This window comes from Microtus pennsylvanicus, chromosome 9 (genome assembly GCF_037038515.1).
Source record: "Microtus pennsylvanicus isolate mMicPen1 chromosome 9, mMicPen1.hap1, whole genome shotgun sequence".
NCBI classification, from domain to species: domain Eukaryota; kingdom Metazoa; phylum Chordata; class Mammalia; order Rodentia; family Cricetidae; genus Microtus; species Microtus pennsylvanicus.
Window position 1 is genome coordinate 33,637,388 of NC_134587.1, and position 20,990 is coordinate 33,658,377.

The 20,990-nt window shown below is 38.0% G+C and overlaps 1 protein-coding gene across 1 annotated transcript in view; it reads right to left on the minus strand.

Moving 5' to 3' along the window:
* Arhgap15 (Rho GTPase activating protein 15) overlaps positions 1-20,990 on the minus strand; it is a 606,047-nt gene that overhangs the window by 203,686 nt on the left and 381,371 nt on the right. The gene's annotated exons all lie outside the window — the stretch shown is intronic.

The window sequence follows — 20,990 nt, forward strand, 5'->3', positions numbered from 1 at the left end:
CCTTTTTTTTTTTTAATTTTCTCTCTGTTTTTGGTTATTAGTCCTATTTTCTTATATCTATGTTTGGGGTTCTTGTTTGATAGAAACAATTAATGCAAAATGATTTTCCTTTAAGGCAATAACAAAATTCTTATTTTCAAATATTCCTTCACTTTTCTCATTTATTTATTTTTGCTTAAGATAATTGTGAAGGTTTCCTTGGTATATTTTATGATTATTTACTTGAAGAAGAGTTTTTCATCTATGAGGTATTTATGGCAGACTCACATAAAAAAGCAGAACATTTGTTCTCCTAACAGTGGGACAGGCAAACATTGGTTGCTCAGTTAAGAACACTAAATGGTGGGCCTGAAGGATTGCTTGGTGCTTGACAGCCCTGGCTACTCTTATAGAAGTCTGGGGCTTTATTCCCAGCACCCACATGGTGGCTTGCAACTATTTGAAACTCCTGTCCTAGGCAAGATGAGGCACTCTTCCTGTCTAGGCAGGGACTACATGAAAGTGGCCTACATGCATGCACTCAGGCATACACATGTCCACAAAAATAAATAACTAAATAAATAAACAAATAAATAAAAATTAAAAGAACATTTAACTAGAATGAGATCACTAAGCAACTTCTTTTTAAACAGTACATAGCCTGTAATATTGAAAAAAGATCTACTGTATTATATCATTTACCTAGTTTCATAGAGATGGTTAATTCCAGATTTGGGGTAAGATTCTGAAAACAGAGAGTACACACAACTAAGAAAACATCCTATGGGCCTAAAGAAAGGGGTTGGATCAAACACAGAGGTTCTGTAATCGAAATCAGGCTCACCTTTAGGGCTTTTTATTTGCCACCTGATTGCTTAAGGTCACTGGCAAGTGCCCCAACACTCCTTATACAACTGTCCCTTCAGTTCAGCACTAGGAAATAAAAACTTTTAATGTCCATCCAACAACACTCATTAATTAATATTAATGATACTCATTGTTCTTTCCATCCCAGACTTTGAAAAAAGCACTGTCCTGTTTTGGCAGCTGGGGAGACAGGTGCTTAGCTCGTGCCAGAGTTAAGATGGGTAATAGGAAAGGACCAAATCCATGGCAGTAAGTGTTCTAAAATTTGGATGTCTTACAGATGCTGCTCTGTGCTACTTAAACCTTAACGTCCCTATATAACAGTAAGTAGAGATTACAGAAGCCTCAGTGGCGCAGGAAAATTGTCTATATATGTTTTAAATAAATGCTGATTGGCCAGTAGCCAGGCAGGAAGTATAGGCGGGGCCACCAGATACGAAGTAGAGGTGGGTCAATGAGAACAAGAGAATTCTGGGAAAGAGGAAGCCCATTCCTTCCCAGTCCTGCCTAAACCACAGAAGAAGGAAGATGTGATTACCCGCTGAAAAAGGTACCAAGCCATGTGGCTAACATAAATAAGAATAATGGGTTAATATAAGTTATAAGAGTTAATAAGAAACCTGAGCTAATGGGCCAGTCAGTTTATAACTAATGTAGACTTCTGTGTGATTCTTTGGGACCTGGTGGGAGGACAGAAACCAGGTAGGACAGAAACCTCAGTCAACACCTCAAGGTGGGAGGAAACATGCATGATTTGTTGTTCTGTTTGAAATATTATCAGGTATTCTGTATAGAGAGGGATGTTTGGGAAAAAATCTTGAAAAATCTTTTATTGCATCACTTTCCACACCGTTTACATATATATGTGGAATATGAGCACTTTATAAGCAGAAGAGAAACCCACTGAAATCTTTAAATATTTGTGTGAAAACAGAAGCCATGTGGGAAGTCACTGTCATCTATTGTAGGCACTGTCTTCTATGTTTGTACTTGGTTCTTGCCAAATATCTCACCCATTTCTCATAATGAGAGATACTTGCCTACACTGCTGAACTATACCAATGGAGATAGCAGTGCCCACAAGTTCCACTCTTGACATCCATTTTCTGTGCTTCATAATGGATTGTGATTGCTTTTGCATAAAACCTCCATACATTTACTGTAACTCATATTCCCACTTTGCCTACTGGGCCAGCTTCCCTTAAAATCATACCTTTTAGCTTCTGGATTGCTAAATGATAGCCAAATCAGGGAAAAGATGAGGGAAAATGTTCCAATATGGCTAATGTGGTATAGATTGAAGCCATTTGTGTGCCATATTTAATATCTGGGTAACGTGAAATGATAGACAAAGGATGATATCCCCTGTATGGCTACTCATTTTTTTTAATATACTTACTTGTATATATCTGTCTAACTCAGCAAAGAATTTGAGGTCTGTAGGATAGTATTCATGACTATAATTTATAGAATTATACCAATCATGAAGCCATTCCATAAATCTCTTAAGGTTAAAAAAATTAAAAAAGAATCTGAGTTTGAACACGAATCACCAAGAATGTTTCTATCAGAATAAAGTTGACAGACTGAGATGATTTCTGGAAAATAGAGAGCATTGCCTAAAGATAGTCTTTGGTTAATTTTAGTATATTTCTTGCTTTCAGAACAATCTCAGTCTTGAAGACAAGGACTGACAAGTGACTCTGGTGATCATTTAACAGAAGTTGTCCTCTTCCAGGAAACTTCTACAGAGCTAGAAGACACTGACATTGGAGGTTGCATTCTGGGCAGCTCCTATCATTCTCTGCATGGCAGGGCTCCACTGTTTCAGTTTTGCTGGGATCATCCTGGTGGAAGTATATCAGTTTTTCAGTATTGGGACTTGCTTTGTGAAAGTAAATTGGAGTAACGGAAATAAAGGGTCTATTTGGGTCTGCCACTATCACCTGGCAGTTTACTGGCACACGTACTAAGAAAAACTGAGGTTTAGTGATAGTAGGGTGCCCCAGGAGAGTCAAGGGAGAAATAGAGTTTTGCATGGATGCCATTACTAAGGAAACCTGAAGTCTGGTGTTTGAAAGTGAGACCCTTGCCCTCAGACACCCCTTATCCAAGAAGTCTGGGATGATTGGAAGCATCACCCCAGCCCCTGGCCTGGGAGTTGTCTTGGTCCAGACTCCTGCCTGCCAAGTGCTGACCCCTCCCCAGGGAGGGTCAGAACCACTCCCACAGGCTATTTAGGCTTAGAAAAAGGAACATGTGGTCTCCAGGGTTTGTGTGGGCTCCTCTCCTCGCCATGCTGTTTTGGTCCACCAGGTAGGGCAGCATTTATTAAACGTGGGCACGTTTGATTCGGTCTAATCTGGTCTAATTGGAGTTATTTTGTATCAGCAGAGAGGCTCTTCTTAAGATTATTCCTAACATCTGGGAAAAAGGAATCTGTATCTTTTGTACATACTCTTGCCCCTTTAAAATATTGTAGGAGCAGACTATTTCATAAATTAAAGACACAATAAAAGGCTGACCAACACCACACAAGCATGGAGAAAGCACTAGAAATGGCTCCTTTAATGATGAAGTCATAACAGTTATATAAAAGTCTAGTCTCTTATCCCATCGTACTCGAAATAGATATTGATGTAAAAATTCATATATTTGCTGTCATTCTTTCAAAGCCTCCACTTCTATTTTCCTTTAAACATCTAAACAAAGTGACCTCATTGTTTTCCATTGGGCTTCTTCTTCTTCTTTTTTTTTTTAAACATTGGCAGGGATGATTGAGATTCAGGAATGTGGGAAAATGGATTCCCAAACCACGTCCCTCCCCTTTCATTCTGAACTGTAATTTTTGGCTTGGCTTGACTCGCAGTCATCACATTTCAGCCTGAATCTCTCTGTAAAGTGATCTTTCTTAAACATTTCTCTCACTCATCAAGGGATCAGAAGCGAAGCCATGCTAGCCTTTCAGCAAAACACTTAGAAGGCGCTCTGACGGAGGAGGAGTCGCGAGAGCTACATTTCACCCAAAATTGTTTGAAAAGAGCACATGTTCAGAGCCTCGCTGTCCTCCGCGAGTCTTGTCATCTGTGTGCCGTGAGCTCCAGCAGCTATTTTAATCTGTTTTTGTTTGCAATCCATTTGGTGTCCACCCAAGGAAATGCAGGTGATTCTAATTAACTTACAGCTAAAGATGTCGGAAAAGAAAAAAACCAAAAAAAAAAAAAACAACCCCCCCAAAAACCAACAACTTACTCCTGTTGTACAGAATTATACACTTAAAAACCTGTCTTCTATTATTTATAACACGTTATTAATGAAGATGACTGTATGCATATATTTACCTCCTAATTCACTGTTGTTCACTTTTTTGTTTAAAAAGAAAACAAACAAACAAAAAAACCCAATGAGGTTTATGAAACAAGAAAAAGCCACACACATACACAAACACACAGACACAATACAGACCCTAGGAATGTTTGCCAACTTTATTTAACAAGAGTAGCAACTTAAAAATAACATTATTTTTACTTTGTGCAACATAGTTTAATATCTGAAATAACCCTGTTCCAATAAAAACCTATTGAAATACTCTCAGGCCTAACTCTGCCCTGAAGGTAAAAGTGATTAATTGAAAGATTTTGGCAGATCTCCGCTCACCACCAGGGCAGTTTAATTTAGAACACATTCAACCATTTCTCAGTGTCTCTGTGCTGGTGGGGCATGACTTTTGATCTTCTTTGGGGAGGCGCCTGCAATTCAGAGCCTTTGGCTAGCTACTTCCTGGAGGGTTTTCATGGCTGCCCCTGCTGCGCATTCAGGTGAGAGACAGCCCTGCCGTTCTGGAATCTCGGCCTTAGACTACTAAAGGTAATTCTAGGCACAAAGGGACGCCACTACAAACCCCGCGTGGCGTCGACCATCTGCATAAGCGCGCCAAAATCACAGACGAGGTGATTCTTTTCAGCCTGGTGGTGCTCTCAGGCTTCTGAGCGATTCTAGCACCATTCGACACTCCCCCAGTAAAGACGGGGCTCCTGCCCACAGCAGTGGCTATACTGATCCGCAAGGGTCTTTGCAGACAGAAGCAGGATTGGTTTTTAGAGACTACAGGAAATGCACACCTTCATTTTTTTTTTTAAGTATTTCTGCTAAACGGAAAAATGAGATTGAGGCTCCTTCCTTCGCATCTGGTAGATTGTGGTTACATGGAAGCACTGAGAAGCTGAACTATATGGAAACAGACATCCTTGGGTTGGCGAACTCCAGTTCTCTAGGAAATTTGACAAATGGTCCATTCAATAATCACTGTATAGGGAGGCGGTTGCGGGGAGGAGGCAGAAATCCTTAATAAATAAATAAATAAATAAATAAATAAATAAATAAATAAATAAGGAATAGAATGCTAGGTGCTAGGTATTGAGGATTTGGTACAGAACGCATATATAATGGTGTGTGTGTGTGTATGTGTGTGTATTCCAAACTATGTATTTACCCTAAGCCTCACACCATTGAATGTCATACAAACATTCATTTACTCAATCATTTTATTTATTTATTTTCAGAACTGGGGTTTGAAACTAGGGCTAGGCTGGCATAGTCCCAGATGACATCAGTTTCTTTTTTTTCTTTTTTACTTTGTGAGCGAGGGTCTCACTAAGTTGTCTAGACTGGCCTTGAACTCACTACGGCTGAGGCAGGCCTTACAGTTACTACTCCCTTGCCTTAGATAATGGAGTACCTGGGATTATAGGCACATAATTATGTGGGATTATGTACCACATAAACATATTCTTTTGAAATTTATCTATATGTACACGAGAGATGGATAATCATTTAATTAATTGATTTAATCAATCAGTTGTTACCCTTGTAATGAACAGGAGTTCACTTCCTTAAACTCATATCAGGTAGCTTACAAAGACTGTAACTCCAGGCTGAGGATAATTGATTCCTTCCTCTGATCTCTGTGGTTGCCCGCACAAACACAACATACACTCATATGGACACACATGTATACATAAATGAAAATAACAATAAATATTAAAAATACACTTTGCACATACAAACAAATATTTTTACTAGCTACCTAAATCTATCTATCTATCTATCTATCTATCTATCTATCTATCTATCTATCTATCTATCTATCTATCTACTTATTCTACTCTTTGAACAAACAATAACATTTTCTAACTTTAAAACAATCTCATAGATTTTATTTCTTTACTTTTATAGATATTCTGAGGTTTATATATATGTGTGTGTGTAAATTATATTTTCTATATAAGTTTTGCCTACATATATGTATCACATATGTACCTAGTAGCCTTAAAGGCCAGAAAATGACATCAGATCACCTGAATCTAGAGATATAAACTATTGTGAGCTGCCCAATGGGTGCTGGGAATTGAACCCAGGGTTTCTGGAAGAGAAGCCACTGCTCTTAACCACTGAGCGATTGCTCTAGTCCCATATATTATGAGTTTTTATTTCTACCCATCCACACGAAAATATTTGGATAGTATCATTAATATGCTCATTGTCTTTGAGTTCTACTATGTGTCTGTAATTTAGATGAAATATGCTGTAAAACCCATGAGATGACATGAAAATTCTTTATGGAGCTCACATAGGAAATCTAGAATTTTAACTGATTGGTGAGCTATTCTAGCATTACTTTTAAAGGTTTAAAGATACAAATACCATCTATCAAGATCAGAGAAAACAGACAGATTGTCCCTTACTTAGAAACCCTAACTCTGCATGGACGATCATGATTTTAGGAGTCAAACAGAAAGCACCAAGTTTTGCTATATTAATTTCTAAAATCACAAAGGCTTCTTTAAGTGGTCTATGAGAGAGGATTTTAGCTTTATTCTTGACTGCGGGTTGTTAACCATCTATCAAAGAATCGTACACCCTCTGGCTACTCAGAACACATACATGTGCTTAGGAAAAGGGCATTCCAGTATCAATTGTTGCCTTGTATAAACTCATCTAAGGCTGGTATAAGTTTCACATATATTTCATGTTTTCTTTACATGAAATCGAAAGAGTATCATCATTTCCCCATTTCCTGAAGAACTAACAAAATTTAAGGCTTAGGAATATTTGAAAATCCATAATCAGTCTCTCTAGCTGATTCTTTTTTTTTTCCTTTTTTTTTTCTCTCTAGCTGATTCTTGAAGAGATTTTAAAAGGTAGACAAAGAAGACTACCAGTTTGAAACTTAGAGTTTATGTGCTCAGCTCCCACAATAAGCCTTAAGATTAATTACAGAGGCCTTGTTTATATTTTCAGAGTTTTGAGGAAACATTTCTTTCAGGCAAAATTGCCTATATGTAAAATTCTGCAATAAGAAATAATGCTATTCTCTTGTCTTGAAATCATTCCTTTGTAAGAGAACTTGACTAATGGGAAGGAACGATAGGGTGGAGCCTTGTAAATCTGTGTATGATATAAACAGGTGGAAGGAGACAATAAGAGATCAAAGATAAAACACCGAGAGAATAATAGAGTAAGAAAATCGATGGGCTGTATTGGCTTTAAAATAACAAGATAGAATGGTTTACACCTTACAAATATTTCTTTACTTAGATCCTTTACTATTTCCTTATAAACTAAGGCAGAGAGAAGAAATGATCTGAGTATATGTAGAAATTTGGGAAGAGAAGGGTATTATTCAGGACCACTAAATACAATTAATTTTGAATGGTTTGCTCTTACTGTCATAATATTCTTTTCATCGAGGATGAATTAGAAAAGGATCATCTACTGTTCTGCACGTACAGCTTATGCAATGCTGCTTGTCTCAGGGTGAGTGCTGCTGTTCCTTTTGGAGACTACAGCTCCCAGCATTCCCCTGGACTATGGATACATTTCTCCCAGATGTGACGTTTTCCACTGCGACCTGAATCTTCACTGCGCCATGCAGGCTTTTCTCTACACATTCAAATGCCACTAAGAGATGCTTCATTCTCTCTTGAAATCAAGAGAATCTGATGCCAAGGTCTTCCCCTTATTTTGGTCAGCACACAATACAGTCTTGACAACTTCTATAGTGGTAATGTTTTTCACACGTGAACTGTCTATGCATAGACCGCTTGCACCTGATACCCCTCTTCTTCCTAGGGACCTGAAGCCTTTCACCATAACTCAATCTAAGTACAGACATATTGCCCCGAACATGGGCTGACTCATGAGGTCAGAGAGACTTCCAACCTGCTGTTCGCTTTCACAATAAAACTTAAGAAAGGCCTTTGGACCCAGAACCAAATAAATTTCTGTTAATTCACTGGCTGGAGTATCAAAAGCAAAGATTGACCTTACTTCACTCAGTTCCAAAGCAATATGGTCTTCAAGCAGAACTCCTTGGAAGGAGGAGAGTTCAAAGCTTAGGAACACTGTATGCTTTAGAAGTGTCTATGTGACTCCTCTTTCCCCTCTGACTTATCAAAGCAAATGCAAATTTCACTTTCTAGGGCTTAGAATATTGTTAAAGGAAACAAGACCATTTCTTTTTCAAAATGATCCAAACTTTTAAAAACAACTGTATCCAAGTTAACACACAGTAGCGTAATAATGGTACCTGGACCCTTTCTATACGTGCTACCCCTGATGCTGTTTGCCAGAAGAATATTAGCGGTCAGGTAGAGGTTCAAGGTAACGAGTAACGAAACCAGCAAGCAAAGAGAAGGAAGAAAAGAGACAAACTCTTCTCTTTGAGATCCCTGTTCGGCTCATGGTTCCAGGGCTTCTGACCCTGCTCTCTCTGATTCCGCTGTCTATAAGTGTTCTTTCTAAAATCTTGTTCTAAAAATTGAACTGAAGTTTTAATATTCAACAATACTCAACCAGGGAAGTGCTGTTTCAATCCTCATCCTGTCAAGACAGGACAATGATGCTTTAGGATTTCTTCTATCAAGGCTTGATTTCATTCTAAGAGCCAGGTGTATGTGGACTTCTAGAGAAAGGCTTTGAAAATATGGTGGCTGGCCTTTGACAGTTTTTGCTAAGCAGAAACGTTGTGATCATTTTTCTTTCCAGACTTTTAGTAATGGAGTATATGAGAGTTGATTTAAAAATATAATATTCAAACCAGGAGGCAGTGGTTCATGCTTTTAATCCCAATACTTGGGAGGCAGAGGCAGTCGGATTTCTGAGTTCAAGGCTAGCCTGGTCTACAGCATGCATTCCAGTTCAGATAGTGCTACACAGAAAAACTCTGTTTCGACAAACCAAAGGGGGAAAAGGAATTTAAATAATTCTTTTGCTGACTTCTCTATGGAAAAAAAATTTCTGATTTATCCTCCTCATGTTTTAAATGCAGTATCTGTTAAATATTAATATTTGGGTCTATAAAGACATGAGAAAAATATGGTCATAGTCTTTTTCATATTAATCTATTTTCTTGTTTCAGCATTTCTTCTCATTGTTCAGTAAACACACAACTCTACTTGTTTCTGTTGGCTCTTCAAGAGGATACAGCTGACCTGTAGAGCTGTGTCTTTTGAAAAAGAGTTGATGTCTAACATTGGTATACTTTCTTAAATCTAAGTTCAACTTGTTTATCTAGGAAATCGAGTTGCTTTCTCAACTGCCTTTCACAAAAAAAGTTGGTGGGAAAAAATCTTTCTGGTAGGAAATACATATATACATACATATATATGTATATATACATATATATATATAAATGTAAATCAGATCATGGATTAAAGGATGAATATTGTATTTGAGGAACACTATAAGACGGTTCACTATGTTAGCTTTTCCAAAACTTTGTTCCAAATCAGGCTTGGATTATGTGTGAAAAGTAAGAACCTTCTACTGTAACAGGTGCTGGCAGGAAACTTCCATTAAAGCCATTGAAGTTCTGCCTGTAAAGATTTGGCATCTGCAAACATTCTCGCAGAAGAATGCATTATGCATCAGACTTTTCTCACTAGAAAAACAATGTGAGGCTGTGGCTGCTGAACAATATTCCCAGTCCCTATTTTGTTAACACGATTTTTTGGTGATGACATCTTTGCTGGCCTCGTGTTATATATGAAGCGTGGATCAGCTCTCGTTTCAACACTGTGAACGTGCATTGTCTTCTGTGTAGACAATAGAGACACTGGTCTACCATCTGTTTGTCCTATTTAGAGGATAAACTTGAAAATATTTTTTTCCCAGTGCCGTTCATGGTTTAAATGTCTGTATCCACATTCTGAAGACTGACTCTTTGCATGAAATTTTAAAAGTATTTACCAGGTTTTTAGTGAAGGTGAGAACCAGGTCTATAGAGTGCTGGCAATAATCGATGTAAGCTCATGTGTATCTCAGACAGAAGGAACATTATGTCTGATATGTAATAGAAGATTAATAAATAGTCCATGCTAATATGGTCTTATCTTTAAAGTCCAATGATGCTATTCTCTGAACATAAACTTCCCTACCTTACGTAAAGAAGAACCCCTTCTCTAGTCAGCCTTCATTTCCCATATTACTAAATCTACAAACCATATATTCTCTCTCATGTTAAAAACATCTGAAGACAATCTCCTACTTTATCTTAAAAACTGATTATTTATAAATAATTTTACTTACATACAAGGGTTAACTTAGAGTGACCAAGTTAAGGTCTAAAAGAAAAAGGTATGTCACAGTAAATTCTAGAAAAAAAAAACCCAGTAAATACAATTTAGTACATGTGTAATCCAAGTGCGTGTGTCTACATCTAGCTTTGTGGTTACCTTGTGTGTTAAATATCACCAAATAGTAATAGTAATAATTTGTATTTTATTACATAAATAATTTTATAGTTGAGTTGATGGTTTTAAACTGAGCTTTTCAACTAAGCTGTAAACATGTATCTATAATAAATATATATTCATATTCATATATATAATAAACATATATATCCATGTGTATCCATAAACATATCTTTAGCAACAAGTCCTCATTGAGGCTAATCAAGCAGCTTACAGGATAGAGAACTCATACATGTGTATGAGCCTGTACACTGACAACGGCACTCAGGCAATGTGCCCAAGTGTGAGAAAGCCTTTGCTTCAGGGCAACAGCCAACCAGCTCAGCTCTTGACTGCACTGCCTGCCCTTGACCACATGGCCCTTTGCTGTATCCTTAGCCTCCCCTCCTACAGTGAGGGAACGCTGCTTTGTACTGTTTTATTGCCAATACATTTTTACTTTGTATGATGAAATGAAGCAAGGGACTGGTTTCATTAGAAGGAGAGGTAAACAGAACATTAATTAAATTTGCTGATGATACTAAATTGGGAGGAACTGTGGACATCTGTGAGGACAAAAGAATCATACAAATGGACTTAAGGAGTTTAGAAATACGAGCAGGAAATAATAAAATGAGATTCAGTCTTAAATAATGCAGGCTAATACATTTGGGAGAAGATAATCAGAAACATGGCTGTTCAGTGCATGGTCGAGGCCTGGAAAGTGGCAATGGTGAAAGAGACCTAGGGGGTGATAATAGGAAATATTATGCACAAACTTACAGGGAAGTAGTCACTATGCCTGGGGGTGTACATATAAAAAGGCAGAGCGCTCTTCTTAGGACACCAGTATGTTCGCAAGCAACAAATAGCAAATTTGGCTTTTGTTGTCGAATCATTCAGGTCCGTGGGACAATTTAACACCCTTCTGTGGGACGATTGCTCTTCACTATTAAAGATGACAAAGTTTGTTTTGTCTAAGACCTATGTTGGAAATCAGAGTCACTGTTGAATTTCTGTCATTTTCTACTACAAGCTATTGCTAATATATCAGTCCATATATTGATGGTTGGTGACATTGTAAACACAACCTCACCGCTCTCGCTTTATAGCTTCCTGTCTCTGTTTCGTATGATTGCACATAGTATTCAGAGGCATTGTGTTTCCTAAAAGTCAGCGTCTCTTTAAGTCATGGGATACGATTCGCTAAGGATGGATGGGAGGCAGGGGTTTTGGATAATATCCACCTCTTTATCCACTTAACCACCCACTGTGAATTGAGTCCCTTTCTCCTGCTGACTATGGAATTCTAGGTAGAGTAAAGATGGCTGCAAAGCCAACGCGATGGCTGTGATGCTCTAGATGGAAAAACACAATGAAAGCAGCTATTGCGATCTCAGCACTTGGGGATACGTTAGGAAAAGTGGAGATGTTGTTAGCATGCAGAAGGAAAGCCCCTCTGGTATATTCAGGGGGCCACATGGTAGGCTGGGGATAAGTGAGAGCATTTTGTTTGGAGAAGGTGATTCTTCTGCTGTTTGCAAGAGAATCAAGACAAATGTGGCAAGTGGACTGACCGTGGCAGGTTTTTTTAGGGGAAGGAACGAGCATACGGGATAAATAGAGGTTTCTAGAAGCAAGGGTTTTGCTGGACTTCCTAGAACACACGAAGCAGTTCATAAAGTTTTGGAGATGGACGACAGGCAGGGATCACTTGATTATTATTATTGTTGTTGTTGTTGTTATTCACTGGTTCTGCAGGTAGCTCAGGAGTTAATTCACTCCAAACTTTCAAAAATTCAAAATGGAATTAGAAAAGAACAAAGCTTAATTATACATCACAATTCCAAATTTTAATGACATAGGTGCTTTCATAGTTTATAGGTTTTTTTTTTCAATAGCATAGTTTAAATTTGTCCTGGATGAAGTACACATGGAAAAAAAAACAAAATTCATCTCAGAATTTTGGTTATTTACATCCTCCCTTCATTAACTTCACATTTATATTTCTGTATTCAGCGTGGTTTCTTTTTTTTATAAAAAGATTTATTTATCTTTATTTTATGTGTATATGTGTATGACTACAAATACATGTGTACTACATGTGTGCAGGTGCCCTTGGAGTCAAGAAGACTTGAATTCTCTGGAACTGGAGGTGCAGGTGGATATGAGCTGCCTGATGTGGGTACTGGGAAGTGAACCTGGGTCCTAGGTGTGAACAGCAAATGAATGCTTTTAATTTTTTCCCTGGCCCCCGATGATGTATTGATTATATCATATGACAATCTCTTATAACTCAAAATTTTTTAGTAAGTAAAAATTTCCTGAGAGGTGTGTGGAAAACAAACACTAAATCACAGGGAGATTAACTAACACAGAACAGCAGTAACATCGCATTCCAACTTCAAGTAAAAGAAAAAGATAGAGAACTCAGCTTCCTATGAGGTTATAGAAATTGAGCCCGTGACTGCCCATCATCAGGCATGTCAATTGTAAGTCATTCAATTATCTGATTAAAAACAGTAGGTTAGTGGTGATGAAGCAGTGCCTGATGGGACATTACTTCCTCTAATGAAAACGGTTAAGGAATGGATAGTTCAGTGTTTGCTTGACTGTTCTCTTAAATAGAGTATCTCCAAATTGAGGAATATAAAATCTTTTGGTCAACCTCATTTCAACTGCCTAACATAGCTGGGTCCTGATGGAAAGATGACACCCCACTGAACAATGCAACACATTCCGTAAGTGGTCGCACTTAAATGTTTAACAACCAAGCTGCAAATCACATTATCCCCTTCCATAAAATGGAGCTGCCTTCGCTCAGCAACTGTTGACTACGAGTTGCTTTTTATTTTGAGCGCCAAAGCAAAGATGAGTTCAGTTCACCCAGACCATTTCCTGGGAGCCCTTCCTCCTTAGGCACTGTGAGAGAAGTCAGTGCACTTACGAAGGAACACGCAGGGAACTGAAGTGAGTATGTAAATACTTTTCTACTGTATGTTGTGCTATTACCCTAACAATCAGGCCTCCAAGATTAGTTTTTCTTAAAACGAGCATGTTTTTTTGACTACGGGTCTACAGTCTTTAGTAACCAACCTCAAGAGCTCTCCCAACATTATCATTTAAAGAGCTATTTTGGTTCCGTGTAGTTTGTTTTTCTTTTCAAAGTGCCTTGCCCTTGATTTTTTTCCCCTGCTTGATTGTTTTTCTTTTTCTGAACTGAAAACAGGAAGTGGTCTGAAGAGTATAAAATTAGGCAAAAAGATTAAGCTAGAAAAGAAAGGATTATTTTTAAAGCAAGAAAAAAATATTACTAGCTCCATAGACTGTTAAACTATAAAATAACTTTCCAAGGAGTTTAAAGGCATCAAGGAATCATGGAGACATTAATCTTTCAAGGAGACAGGAAAATTATGACAAAGTACGGTGCTAAAGAAACGTATACGATGCTCTCAGTGCAACAGTGTACCCAGAGTAAGTATTTGGCTTGCTGTTTGTACGTAGATTGATATTTATGCTGGGCATTCTTCATTTGCAAATAGAAAAGGGGGAATTGGAAAGACCATCTTTTTCTACGAACTTTAAAGGGAGAATTAGTCACCAGGGTACTCAAAAGAATATGAATTCTGGTTCACTCACTGCTTCTGAAACCAACCTATAACTTCTTCATGTGTTGAGCCCAAGGATTGTTTATCTAAATAGAATTTATCTGTTCTTGTTCTATCAGAAACAAAAGTGTTTTGCCCAAAGCATAGTAGCATTGTTGTGGAAATTTTCATATTTTTGTAAATCAGTCAGTTTTCATTATATAACAAGAATTACAAATAAAAACTATAGGGTTATTTTGTTTTGATTCCCAGGGCAACAAATATCTGAAAAATCTTTGGCTGCCTTAAATTATTTTTTATTTTGTTCCTGATTATTGAAAACCTGAAAGCTTTCCAAACAAAGATAATTTCTTTTTCAAATTTTGTAAACATTTGTTTCCAGGCGAAAATAGCCTGCCAGCTCTCAGCTCGATTATTTTTAATGGTTGCACTATGAACTTCTGAGTATAGGTCCTTGTAATAGAAACTCACGGACCAAGAATTGACTTTATAAAATGATGCCACTTATAAGACATCTTAGAGTACTGGATCTTAATATGCTGAATCTATTTAAGCTTTCTATCCATAATAAAAGGCTAATTGTGCAGGGTCTTAATTTTGGCTTAAAACCAAGTGACTGCAGTGGAAAATATTTTAAAATCCTAAATTCCAGAATGGGGATTAAGAGTGGTGGTAAATGTTGGAAATAAGACCCAGGCTTTATCTGACACTGTTCTGTAGTCTGGATCCAGAAGTGTGGGAACATCCACAGTTGGTGCGATGCGAGCTGGCCACACCACTGTGTTCCGTAGCTAGCTTCACCGGTGAGTGACCGGCACATCAACTCCCACGCCAACTTCTGTTATGCTCAAGGTCTTTTTGATAACAAGACTGTCATATGTGCTTCTAAGTAGAGATAAACTTAATTAAATGTCATTAATAAGCACAGCAAATTAATTAATAACAGCTTTGTGTGCAGATTTTTTTTTGACGATTTAAAGCATACTTTTTACTGCCAGATTTAACTTGCTGTCATTTTGCAAGAACAAATGTCTTCGGGACAGAAAAGCAAGTTTTGGGTAACTGCTAGAAATGACCCAATCCTGTGCTGCCCCCTTACAGAACTCCCAGGCCTACTCATTCACCCACATTCGCTTTCTTCCTTGCGAAACCTACTTCCCACCCCCAACTCTCCACCTTGCCATCTCTGATTTCTTTCGGGTTGTCTTTTCTGGTTTCTCTTTTCTACTCTTGCAGGCCGTTTCCTGTTTATTTTGTTGGAAATTGTCTTCTCTCTTAGCCCTCAATGTGGCTTTCTAACAGACACAGAGGCCCCAGCGTGACTACCCCAAAGAGCCCGCTCCAACTTGGCTCTAGGACAGCAGGACCGCTGTCAGGAAGGTGGCATTAAAACAGCAAAACAAAACACCAAGAGAACAAAAAAGAAATTACAAAAAAAAAAAAAAGAGAGAGAGAGAGAGAGAGAGAGAGAGAGAGAGAGACTGGTCTTAATTTTAACTCAGAAAGAAAAACTAAGTTAATTTGCAGCCTGCTCTCAAGAGCTTCATTGAGGATCGTCGGCGCTCAGAGGGCATGTGGACATCCAGCTCTTGACATAAAAGTGAGAAAAAACCCAAAACAAACACCAACAAACACCAACATAGCTCGCTCCCTTAGGAACATTTTTTTTTGTCAAGTCCACAAATATTCTCCAGAGAAAAAGAAAAACTGCTTATCTTGTACCCTAGATTTTTGCTCTTAGCATGTAATTTTTATCAGTTTGTTTTGTTTTTATTACTTTTTTTTCACTTACTGCTTATAAAACTAGGAAGCAGAAGTCTCTCTGGAAGAGGATAGAATCATAAAAGTTTTCAAGACTCTCATCAGAAACTAAACAGTACAAATTGCACATTCTTCGTAGACGGATCAGTCTTTAGTGCGTGCCTGGATCCAGCTCTCATAGATTATCTCAAAGTGGGAAAGAATGAACAGTATAAAGTTAGCAGGACTGGGAGCAGACTTGTCTAGTTATGGCAATACAATCTGCACTTTAGGGGCCTAGATTTCAAGCAATGGGAAATAGCAATGTGAAGTTTTATTTTTATACCCAAAGTACTCAGTGGGATCTCAATGGACTGAAGGGTTCACTGAATGAAGTTAGAGAATATTAACAAGGATAAGCTTTATGTAGCTCAGCAGAAAACCTAGATGATCATCATTCCCGTCACTTTCCCAATAATTTCTTGTACATACATACTCTACCTACTACTCACAGCAATCTGTTTATAGCAAATAGTCATATATCTATTTTTATTCCGTACTGTGTAGTTTCCAAAATCACAGACGTGTACTCATAGTTCTCACGCTACTACGGTACTAGCAAATATGACCGTATAAAAATTCATGTAGCTAAGGTGTCTGTCTGTCTCTCAAATTTCACATAATCACAAGGAATTAAAAAATCAGCTAAGGTATAATAATAATTTTAGCCATTATTTTTTCAACTTGCTACAATCTATCCTAAGATAACTAATTGTTCAAAGTAAACATTCCGCTCAGACCACAAAAGGAATCCATTATACAAACATATAATTCACAGTCATTTTTAGTGGGTTGTAAACAGTTTGGAATGAGTATAAAATGGGACAAAAATCAAAGTGAGCATTTTGAAATGAAAAAGTGTTTGCTACAAAAGGTCAGTCCCTTTGCTTGGCAAACTATGCAGCAAAGCCTGGGAAAATGCTGATCACACAAGCAATGAGGGGATTTTGAAGCCAACAGCCTCCTTGTTTCTTTAAACAGACATCGGAACCTATAACTGGATCCTGTCAAACAAACGACAGCAAAAAAATATAACAGCTGCCACGAAGTCAAATTGAGAGATAAAGCTTTGGAGGCTAAGGACCTTCTCAGAAGTGGACTAAAGGGCTTGCTGAAATCTTTAAGCAATGTTACGGATCCCAGGGTATCTTCTGGGCACTAAGTCAAGTATGTAACTTGTGTTTCATTCCTGTCATAGCTTTATATGTTTGAGAGAAGGACACTCACACATACACACACACACACACACACACACACACACACACACACACACACACAGAAAGGGCAAACTTCTTGTTGGTCAGCAATTGCTGAAGCATTCTGAAAGCTATCTTGTATCTCAAATCATTAAGGGTGGAAAACATGGGAACACACACACACACACCACACTCTCACCCCCACCCCCCACACACTCACGCACAGTTGGGCTGGTGAGAGGGCTCTAGGGTAAATGTATGCCACCAAACCAGACCATTTGCATTTGATCCTTGGGAACCACGTGATGGAAGGGAGAGAACCAACTCCTACAAGTTGTCTTCTCATTTCCACACTCATGTTGTGGTATGTACATTCAGGAACACACAGACACAAGCACACACACTGAACAAAAAAATTAAAATTGTGGTTAAAAAGCATATACTGTAAAATAATTCTTTTAAGTACATATTTTAGTAGTGTCAAGTATATTCAGGTTGCTGAGTTCCAGATCTCTTGGAAGCCTCTTCTGGGGCCCAGAAGCAGAACCGGCAATCATAGAGGAGCTATCACAGCATATTAGGGATACTGAATGCCAACAGCATTTATATTAATTTTAAAATTCAGTTGTATTTCCTTACATTAAAAAATTGTACTTGATGTACAAAACATATTTAGTGTATAATTGTGTTCATTAATTTAGTAAACTCTATCGCTCTAGAAAAGAAGTCCCTGGCAAGGTCTGCGTTTGACTTTTCACGTAAAACATGTCTTTCCAGGTATCACATATGGCTGACATATTTTACTATTACCACACAATGGGTTCAGATAGAAGCTTTGTGAATAAAACCAAATTAAAATTCTCCTGATCCTACGTGGAGGGCAAAACAAACAAGCATGTGTTTATGGTTTAGGATTTGATCAATTACTTTAAAGACACACATCTTTGTTTGCATTTCAGATTTCGTAATGGTTTTCCTATCTTCTTTACCTGTTCTTTCCTCTCAAAGCTCTTATCTCAGCATGTGCTTTATCTTTAGTGTCTATTTCTTCTACGAGTTTAGTTCATAACGGGAAGTACAATGCCCATCTAGTGACTGCTCCCTCATTCAACATCCAAGGTGTCTTTCAGGAAGAAATTCAAGTTGAGATGTTCATTGCTCAATTTGAGTACCCCACAGAGAGTCTTCAACTATGAGAGTAAGGCAGAGAGAAGGAGCTGCAAATATAAAATCAATGTGATTCTTTGTATGAAAGTATACTTAGGGCTGCACAAACAGCAAAAAAAAAAAAATGGCAGAAGTGACTGTAGTCTAAATAACTGGGAAAGACAATATGGCCTAGCAGTCAAGAGTATAGTGAATCAAATTGAGACAAGGGAATGTACCAGGTAAGTCATTTGGTTTACAGGCTTACTTAGCCATTTTTTTCTACGTTACGTACAAAAGATGCCAAAAATTGAATGTAACTGATACCACTTTACTGAAGCTGAACGAAGAATATGCTTCGTGCTAGTCGCCAGACAGAACTTCCTGGGAGACCCCAGAAACCAAGCACGGTTGTGTCAGACTCAAGCAGTCAGCAACCGGAGAGGATGACCGAATCGATGCTGAGTTTGTCTGCCCTACCTGCTTCATTTTATAATAAATATATAATAAGCATTTAAAAAATACTGCTTGAGTTTTATAGGCGCCTTGAAAAAAAAAAGAAAACAATAACGGAGGGAAAATGAGAAAGGAGTCAAATCCTTTCTATAAGAGCCAATGTGCCCATATTATGAACCCAGAGGCCATTTCCCCAAGACTGGGAGAGTGAACGCAGCTTTCATTAAATGGGCCTTTCCTAGAATGGACCCATAAGCATTTCCCATGACCGCGCAGTTGAGTTTCTTGGCTGGAGGAGCATCTGGCCATTAGAAGGAGCACTCCAGATATGCTGAGTCCCAGCCATGCCGAGAGACTTGGCACCTTCCCCTGCTACTTTCTAGTACCAACCCTGCATCAAATGTCATCAGAAGCCTGCATAAATATTGGACTTAGATTCACATAAATTATTTCTGTCCTGAGGTGCAATATGCCAAAATTTAGTAAAAACAACACTTTGAGTAAACAGCATTGGCATGTAATTGTAAGAATATTAATCCCACGAAATGATCATGGAAAAATACAATAGAAAGTACACACTTGTAAATCTTGCAAGGATGTGAGACGTTTGCCTTGTGTCTTTGAGTTCTTATTGAACATTTCCATGGAGTTCCTTTAAGCTTACACTGCCAAAGTGCTTTGAATTTTCAGTGGCTTTGCAGAATTACAAAATGTCTTTGTGTTTCATTAGGATGCTCGGGAATTATTTTAATAATCGTATGTGTGATTAGCAGCTGTTTAGCGCTGGATCTACAAATTCATTTTGAGAGTAAACATTGGGACAATAAAATATAATGCTGTCATGATTGCTCCTGTCAGCAGAAACATCATCTTACCTTATTAAAAATCACCATGAAAATGCCATGCATAGATACAATCCCTATTTGTAGACAGTTTCTATTCTGTGATAGTATGGTATCTGTACCCTGCAAGGCTACACCAAGCAGGGCTTTTCATTTTGCCTTAGGTAGACGCACAAATCGAGAGATATAAGCTATTATTTCCATGTGCATACATCTTACTATGTTTGACTTTCCCCAATGGCCTATTTGAATTTTGTTTTTGATATAACATAATAATGCTCATACCATTGGTACTCAGTATTTAAAGGTGAATGAAGATTTCTTGGAAAATATGATAATTTAACTATTGGAAATAATGACAACCTCCTCAGCTGCCCATTTTGGCTTTAAGTATTTTAAAATAATGTTTATTCCTGAGATAGGTACCTATAAATGAAATGAAATGGCAACAGGCACTAAAAACACATTTCCCTCTTAATTCCAATCAGCTTCATTCTGCGCAGGCACTTCTCTCGGTGCTTATTCTACAGTAACTGTTTCCTGTTCTCTCCGCTCTCAACTCTTCTCCCTGAAGTGCCAACGCGCCTTTCCCCACAGCCACGGTCTTTATCTGTGTCCCTACTCAACCCTTCCCCTCTTGTTATTCTCTCATTCCCTACTGATAGGGGAATAATAGGATCCCAAGGCTGTCCTTACAGTATAATTAAAGTATGAATTTCTAGGAGCTAGAAATTGCATGCCGTTTTTATTATGCTTCTATAATAAAGCCAGGTAACACCGAGAGAATTAAAATGGCCTTTTTCTGAGCAGAGGATTTGAAGATCTTTTTCCCTTTGGTTGTATTGTTTTAGGAGAATAGGTGTTGAAAATGGAAATAGGGTCAGCCATTGCTTTTCTCTGCAAACACCTCTATGTTTCGCATGATATATATTCCCCTAGATCCTGGAAATATGTTGTAAACTTGTAACAGATGGTGATGAAGCTTCACATTTTTATTTAATACATTATTTTTTTTTTTAAGATTCTGCATTTACAGTGTGTGTCTTCCAGGAAAAATGACCTTGAATGGATGAAGTCATAGTTCGAAGGAAAAACACTCCACAGATAAACTAGCATAGAAATGATGAGTCAATTGGGGTTTGTTTTGTTCCCTTCCGTGAGATGAAATAATTTCAGATGAAAACAGAATGTTGAAACAGAGGAGTCAAAGGTCATCTTAACACTGGAGGTGTATCTGCTAATTGTTCCAGGAAACCCAGTTAGCTGTAATCTGCACTGAGCAGAACCATGTGGAAGACTGTGCATCGGTATCTGCGGGTGGAAACGCTATTTACTTCACTTGGGTAATGCTGGGGGCTTACCAAA